The following is an 8,635-nucleotide window of genomic DNA, read 5'->3' on the forward strand; positions in this document are numbered from 1 at the left end:
ACTTGTCATTATGAAACCTCGTCGTGGTGTCATTGCATACTCCACTTAAACACATTCCTTGCTCCACTGTCTCACTTCGTGATTTCTATATTTTTTTAAGAAGAAATATACTTATTGCATTTCATTCATGATAGCATAAAAAAATAAAAAATACAATTGAGAATATGACAAAAAAATATGATTGCTAGCATGAAACCTAGATGTCCTAGTAAGAGAAAGGACAATTTGATTGACTTGCCTCCTAATTAAATTCATCTAGAGTTTGAAATTGTTCTTAAAATGGACTTGCATTTTTCAACAATACAATGAAATTCAAGCCTGTAATGTTGTTTAGCTTCTACACAAAGAATAAAGAATACTAAATAAATAAAGATTAAAATTCCAACAATTGGGTGTACACACTACATTTCTTCATCGAATATGTGCATATTGGAGTGTTTCTTTGTGCTGTTCTACTTTTCCATTTTGTGTGGTCTAACAGGAGGTTCACAGTCACAGTAGCCTTAGAAAGAGTAAGGAAGAGAGGAAACAAGATAATGAAAAAGGAGCAGTGTTCACTGCAAAACATCAAACTCGCATATTCACAATTCATTTTTCGCAGCATAGCCAATTGCCTTTCAAGGGATCATTTTATTTTGACAAAAAAAGAGAGAAGAAAATAGCGGCATATGAATAAAAAGAGAACGTGTAATTCATGTGACAATGTCCGGTATTTATTTCTGGTTTTGAAGTAAATTTATTTGAGGCCAGTTCACAACCTTGTACAAGTCATATCCATAATGTTTGTTTTTCTCCTTACAGGAATAATTAATGACAATCATGTTGTTTGTACCAACTTTATTTGTTGCATATCCATCTAGTTTGTCTCACACGTTGTGCCATGTCATCTGGAGTATTATGATGGTTACTTTTACTATTTTTTTTCTCGTTATATCTCCCTATCCCTACTAATCATAATAACCTTGCAAGTCACTTGATCTTCTAGTGGTCAATATGATATAATCGCTGGTTATATATACACACTTTTTTTTTAAACTATAGTGTAATTTTTTTAATTAATTATCAAAATGGATAGATTTAAAAAAAAATGAATAAGTCGTCTTTGAAAGAAGATTTAGATATATCGTGTTTCAATTTCACTATTCCATTTTTTTAAATGATTGTAGCAGCTAAAAGTCAACACAAATTATTTTGCCATCTGCTATAAAATGAAAGGTTTATCTTCTGTTTTTTTTTTTTTTTTGCTTAGCAAAATAATTTGTGGTGTCTAAAAAAATAATTTGTGACAGCTTTTAACAACTACAATTTAAAAAAAAACCTTGAAAAGAAAATCGTGTTTTAAAACATAATTTTAGTATAAATGAAATCGTCTTTCAAAATATAACTTATTCATTTGTAATTTCTCTTAAATTTATCCATTTATATAATTAATTGAAAAAATTATACTACTTTGGTAAAAAAGACACACACTGATTCGTGTATGTATTTGTTTAATTTCCAATTAGTTTTTGTCCAAACTTTTAGGTCTTTAATATGCCATATTGAAAGTTAACCGGTCAGAGTCTCCTAAAATATGTCAACAATGTTTAACCTATGGGCACATTAAGCATAAGAAAGTTGTCTCACTTAATGAATGCACTTTTAAAGAATTAATTTTGACAATTATGATATGAAAAGTAAATTTGTTTTGTGTAATTGATTGGTTTACCATTTAGTTTAGTCAGGTAATAATTTGGTTTGCTAAAGTCGTTCGAGAAATAATTCAGCCTTTTACTTCCACTAAACATTCTAAATCCTCGTTTCTCTTTTCTGATTCTATTTAAGGTATCTTTCCTTTAGTTGCATAACCTTTTGCCTTTTATTCATTTGATTGATTATTTGTTGTTTTCTGAAAGTATTCCAATGAATTCCATTCCAAGTGAAAATTTCGATAGTGTGTCTACTGTGTAAGTGTTGGATTTCTTTCCACTTTAGATGTTTAATTTTTTTGTCCTTAGTTTGATGTTTGTACCCAAATATGAATAAACCAATGAAGTCTAATTATCTCTTATCGTCATTTAGAGCAGTTTCAATTACTGTTTTTAAAGTAACCTTTCGGACTACTGATAAACTCCATGTTGCTCTAAATTTTTATGGGATTTTCTGTATTATTTTTATGATTATGAGCATTTTTATTGATTATTTCAGTCTAATTCATGCTAAATTGATGCAAACACTGTGAACCTCTAAAGGAATGAAAAAAAAAAAAAACACAAAATGGATGAAAATGACTCTAGGTGTGTAAGCTCGATCCCGTGCTTACCCATGCACTGGACATGCATAATGGCCAACGCTTCAAACTTTAAGCAGGACCACGTGCTTATCCCCATGAGACAGAAGAGACACATTGCCTATAAATAGTTTAGGCTTTTAGCTTGTAAACACCATGGGGATTAATTCTAGTAAAGGTTTCTCCCCCTAATGTCTCGAACTTTTTTTTTTTTACTATTTATGCTTTTCAATACTCATGGCTAGCTAAACTCTTATGCCTAGGGTTGTGATGTAGGATTTATTTGTGAATCCTATCTCTTCAATTGTAATAAAATTCTCAATTGTTTATCAATTATATCATTGCATTGTTCTTTAATGAATGTTGGACTTATTAATCCAATACCTTAGTGGTCATGAAATATAAATTTATCACAACTCAAAATCTTAGTGGTTGTTTGGGATGATTGTGTGTTTTTGGTTTTTTATTTTCAAATGTAATTTTTAAAACAAAATGTATTTGACAAAAATGAAGCTGAAATGGTTTTTAATTCAATTTCAAAACACTTTTACCTGCATTTTCAAAATCAAGAAAAAAATTATTTACTTTTAAAAAAACACATTACATTTGGCAATGACTCTTCTCGTTGTCACCACTAGCACTCGACACCACCACCATTGTCATTGGCACAACCACCCCCCTTAACATCACCACCCGCGACACTACCACCACCACCATTGATATTGTCACTGCTATCCCACTACTACAACCACCATTAGCATTGTCTCCACCACCTCTACGATCACCATCACAACCACACTAGCATTGATATCCCGTTATTGCTGCCACCAACTGACACTACCACCATCATTACCACCACCATAGTCACCGACAACATAGCCACCACCAATGGCATTGGCATCACTACCACCACCACCACTAACATCACTACCACCTGTTGGGAATTTTCAATAAATCATATACAATACCAAATGAGCATCAAAACACATTACGTCAGATTATCAAGAGGTTTTAAGGAATACCTGGATCCATAGAGCTTGATTAACACGCAGCGGAATCTGAAAGTGGTCACGAACAATTGGTTTAATGACCTTCCTCAACCAAATCACCTTCTTCCTTATGGGACCTTCGTTTTCTCTTCAGATGGGGAGAGGAGAAACTGTTTGTTGATTTGGTATATTGAGGACCATAACCATGCCTTATGTTTTAAACCTATTAGGGTTCCCATTATCCCCTAATGGGTCAAACTGGTTTCCGCTCATTAAGCCCATATCAATTATCTGTTGGCAGTCTAATAGGCTCACTTAAATAGATCATTTTATATCGAACCCATTTAAATGTAAATAACTAATATAAATGTTATAATATAATATGTAGCCCATATTAATTAATTAGGAATTATAAAATTCCTAACAATCTCCCACTTGGGCTTCATATTAACCTTAGACATTTATATCACAAAATTCTTTAGGCGCGCAATCGTACGTTATTTACTTTTAGACTCCTTTTATACAATCTGGTCCATCTCATATAGCAACAGGAAACCACTGCAGTTTTCATCATAATTTAGCTTGACTAAGCCACAATGATCACCACTGTTACTCATACTCGATGACATAGATCAAATATGGATAAGCGACATGGAAATTACATACAATATGATATTAATCATGTCTATTTCCAACTAGTCCAAACTTTATTCTTTATAGAGATTAATCCAAAATGCAATACAAATATTGCACACAAACAAACTTATAATAAAATGATAAACTTCAACTTTATTTCTACAGAAAATCCAAATAACAAATATGTTTGTAAACCATAAGATATAGAACATAAGTAAGACTCCCACTAAACTAAGGTACTGTCAGGAATTATTCCCATATGAGCAGTGTGCTCGTGAAAAAAAAAACTTTAGTGTCATACCTTTAGTAAGTGGATAAGCTAGCATGGAATGAGTTCCCATATGTTCTATACAAATCTATATTTTCTGAATTCTTTATTTAACAACCAAATACTTTATGTCAACAAACTTTTATTTGGTTGAATCCTTAATAAGACTGCTAAGATATTGTCTCAATAAACACCGGATGACTACTTAATGTTGGTGACAACAAGCAAGCCAGTTACAATAATTTAGCAAATCATAAATTCTAGTATAATGTCTCATAGCAAAATATTAGCTCCACCAACATGGTCAAATGTGAATCCTTATGTGAAGTGATTGCTATTAAAACATTATGAAATTATCGAAGTCAGAATACCCAATGATCTCTAAACTTCTAGACTTTCGATATGAAAACAGGTAGTTTCTTGTTCTCTTCAATTAACGCATAATGCGTTTTACTACTTCTAGTGTTACATGCCAAGATTACTCATATATCACCTTAGGATTCCCACAAAATAATTTCAAACTCCAAATTTTACACATGCGGATTTGGGATTCACATAATATGAGTAATTTAAACCATAGTAGTAACAACAACAACAACAATTAAAGAAGAGAACAACAAACATGCAATGCATAAATAATCTTTATGGTAAATTTCAAGACCCAAACAAGATACCTAGTGCATCATTAATCCTCAATCTTTGGATTGGAAAAGACTAACTGCAAGCGGTACTCTCAATGCATTGATCAAACATTAGTGATAAGTCCTGTCAAACAAAGGTTGTCTTTGGACACTCCATTGCTCACATGGAAAACTTATATGATGATTATTCCGGTCAAATAATGATTGTCTTTAAACATTTCATTATTCACATGGAAAATCACAATATTTTTAATCACCACATGTTTACCATTGCAAGCATGTAATTATTCTGTCAAATTGTGTCTTCCTTTGGGTCGAGCACAATTCACATGAATAATTTCATGCAGCATCCATGTAAATTCAATCAAATAAATTTACGCAACAGAGGTTACTTTGGCAACATGTTGTTTCAATCAATTTAACCAAAAATACAAGACAATTTAATACAATAAATGAGAGGTCTTAAAATTACACAAATTTTCTTAAAATTACACAATTTAACCAAAAGAATCCTTTAAAGATACTAGAGAAAAGGTTTCTTTATAGTCAATGCCTTCCTTCTGAGAAAAGCCTTTAGCAACTAGACGAGCTTTATATCTCTCGATATTACCCTTTGAATCCTTCTTGATTTTAAATATCCATTTACAACCAATAGGTTTCACACCTTCAGGCAATTCGATTAGATTCCAAAATTCATTGTCATTCATAGACTTCATCTCATCTTTCATGGCGTCAATCCATTTTTGAGAGTTAGAACTGCGCATAGCTTGACAGAAGTTGATTGGATCATCCTCTGTTAAACCAACACCATCCTCATGTTCTTGGAGAAATATAATATAATCATTTGAGATTGCACTTCTCCTCTCTCTAATGGATCTCCTTAATGGCACTTCTTGAGGTTGTTGAGGTTGCTTTAAAGGTATTTGAGGGAGAACCTCATTGTTGTCTTGTTCTGGAACAATGTCAACAGTTTGAACATTGTCTTCTATTGCTGGAGTTGTGTCTTGAATAGCAATAGGTACAAGGACTTGATCACTGTAAATAACAGGTTCTTCCTCAAAGACAACATTCCTTATGTTCTCTTCCTTCCCAAACTCAACTTCCTCAAGAAATCTCGCATTTCCCGTCTCAAAAAAGGATCTTATGGTGGGATTGTAAAATTTATAGCCCCGAGAGCGTTCAGCATAGCCAACAAAATAACAGCTAATTGTTCTTGAGTCTAGCTTTCTTTCATATGACCTATAAGGCTGTGCCTCAGCTAGACAACCCCAAATGTGCAAATGTTTAATGCTTGGCCTTTTACCAGTCCAAAGTTCATAAGGGGTTTTATTAACTGCTTTACTTGGCACCCTATTAAGGACGTAAACTGCGGTCTTTAAGGCTTCTCCCCAAAGTGACTCTGGCAAAGAGGAATGACTAATCATACTTCTCACCATATCCTTAAGAGTTCGGTTTCTTCGTTCTGCTACACCATTCATGCTGGGTTTGCCCGGCATAGTGTATTGCGGAACAATTCCACACTCTTTGAGGAACAACGCAAAAGGTCCTGGAAGTTGTTCTCCTGATCCATCATATCTGCCATAGTACTCACCACCACGGTCAGATTTGATAGCCTTAATTTTCTTTCCAAGTTGAAGTTCAACCTCAGCCTTGAAAGTTTTAAAAACGTCTAGGAATTGAGATTTCTCATGTAACAAATATAGGTAACCGTATCTAGAGTAGTCATCTATGAACGTAATGAAATATTGTTGTCCATTCCAAGAAGTTGTAGGAAAAGGACCACAAATGTCGGCACCTAATTTCCTTATGTTTGTTCGTTTTCCCTTTATGCATTCAATACAGACCTCAAAGTCTGATAAATCCAAAGGGTCAAGAATTTCATCCAACACAAGTCTCTGAATTCTTTGTTTAGAGATATGGCCTAAACGCTTATGCCATAAGGTGGCTGAATTCTCATTCAATTTTCGTTTTGTACCATGTGAACTTATTTGCAGTATTTCATTATAGGAACTAACAACATCAAGCATGTAAAGATTATCAATTAAAGAACCAGAACCAATCATATTTGAATTTTGGTAGAGACTAACTTTATTATTTCCAAATGAACAAGAAAATCCAAATTTGTCCAAACTAGAAATAGAAATCAAATTCCGTCTAAAAGACGGTACAACAAAAGTCTCAAACAAATCCAAATAAAATTTAGTTTTTAACTGTAATCTAAAAGTTCCAATGGCTTCCACTGCAACCTTATTTCCATCACCCACAAAGATGAATCTTTCATCATCACTTGGTAGTCGGCTCCATAGGCAACCCTGCATAGTCATACTTATGTGAGTAGTAGCACCAGAATCTACCCACCAAGTATCTTTAGGTACAAAAGCCAAATTAACTTCTGAACAAACTAGAGAAAGAAATTTACCTTTCTTCACATGTCATGCGGCATACTTGGGACACTCTTTCTTCATGTGTCCCGACTTCTTGCAGAAGTAACAGGTAAATTTTTCATCCTTATTTTGCTTCTTTTGTTGAGAAGTCCCTTTCGCAGCACCCTTAGCCTTTTTCCTTTTCTTATTCTGAGAGGTCGAAGTCAAGTGAGCACTTTCAGTCCTATCTCTCTGCAGCCTCTCCTCCTCTTGCACACAGTGAGATATAAGCTCATTGAGGGACCATTTGTCCTTCTGAGTGTTATAGCTCACTTTGAATTGCCCAAAGTGTGCAGGAAGCGAGATCAAAACCAAGTGCACGAGCAAGTCTTCACCAAGCTCTAACTTAAGTGACTTGAGTTTTGATGCGAGATTGGACATCTCCATAATGTACTCCCTTATGTTTCCTTTGCCTTTATACTTCATGGAGATGAGTTTGGCCAAAAGGTTACTCGTCTTCGCCTTTTCATTTTTGGCAAAGTATTGCTTAATTTCCTCAAGGAATTTCTTTGCACTTTGGCCCTCAGAAATAGAGCCCTGAAATGACTTTGGAATAGAGCGCTTCATGATCATAAGGCATATTCAGTTGGACCGATCCCACTTCTCAATTTTTACCTCATTAGAGGTTTCCGGAGTGGAAATGGGTCGTTCCGTCCTCAATGCCAAGTCCAAATCCATACAGCCAAGAACAATTTCTACGGCTTCCTTCCAGACCTTAAAATTTGTCCCATTTAGCATTGGGATAGAATTCACTTGGGCAGTAACATTTGCAGCACTGATAATATTAACTAAACAGAGAACACAAAAAAAAATGTTCATAGATAATCAAGCAAGTCATATAAAATATATATAAGAAGACATGCAAATATTTCCCATAACAGATCAATCACAAGATACCTAGCACAACATTAATTCTAGTCTTTGGACAGAGAAATTAATTTGTAATTGGTACTCTCAACGCAATGATCAAATATTGACAATTAGTTCTGACAAATAATAGCCTTTCTTTAGACCGACTATTATTCTCATGAAAAAAAAAACTTAATAATTGTCACATATTTATCATCGCAGGTATGTTATTATTTGGCCAAATTGCGTCTTCCTTTGGGCCGAACACAATTCGCATAAATAATTCCATACTAACATCCATGCAATTTAATTAAATCAATTTACACAATAGAGGTTACTTTGGCAACATAATGGTTCAATCAATTTAATTAAAATTACTGGACACATAATCAAATGGAAAGGATCTGTAATGGTTAAATTTGCACCCAATTGTGATAGCAGTAAATGTTTGAAAAACTACATCATGGTAAACTAATTACGCCCCCGAAACAAACATATCACGATACTATCACAAATTTATACCAACCACATGAATAACATAAATTATCAGCTGATCACCG

Source organism: Glycine soja, chromosome 17, assembly GCF_004193775.1.
Source record: "Glycine soja cultivar W05 chromosome 17, ASM419377v2, whole genome shotgun sequence".
NCBI lineage: Eukaryota > Viridiplantae > Streptophyta > Magnoliopsida > Fabales > Fabaceae > Glycine > Glycine soja.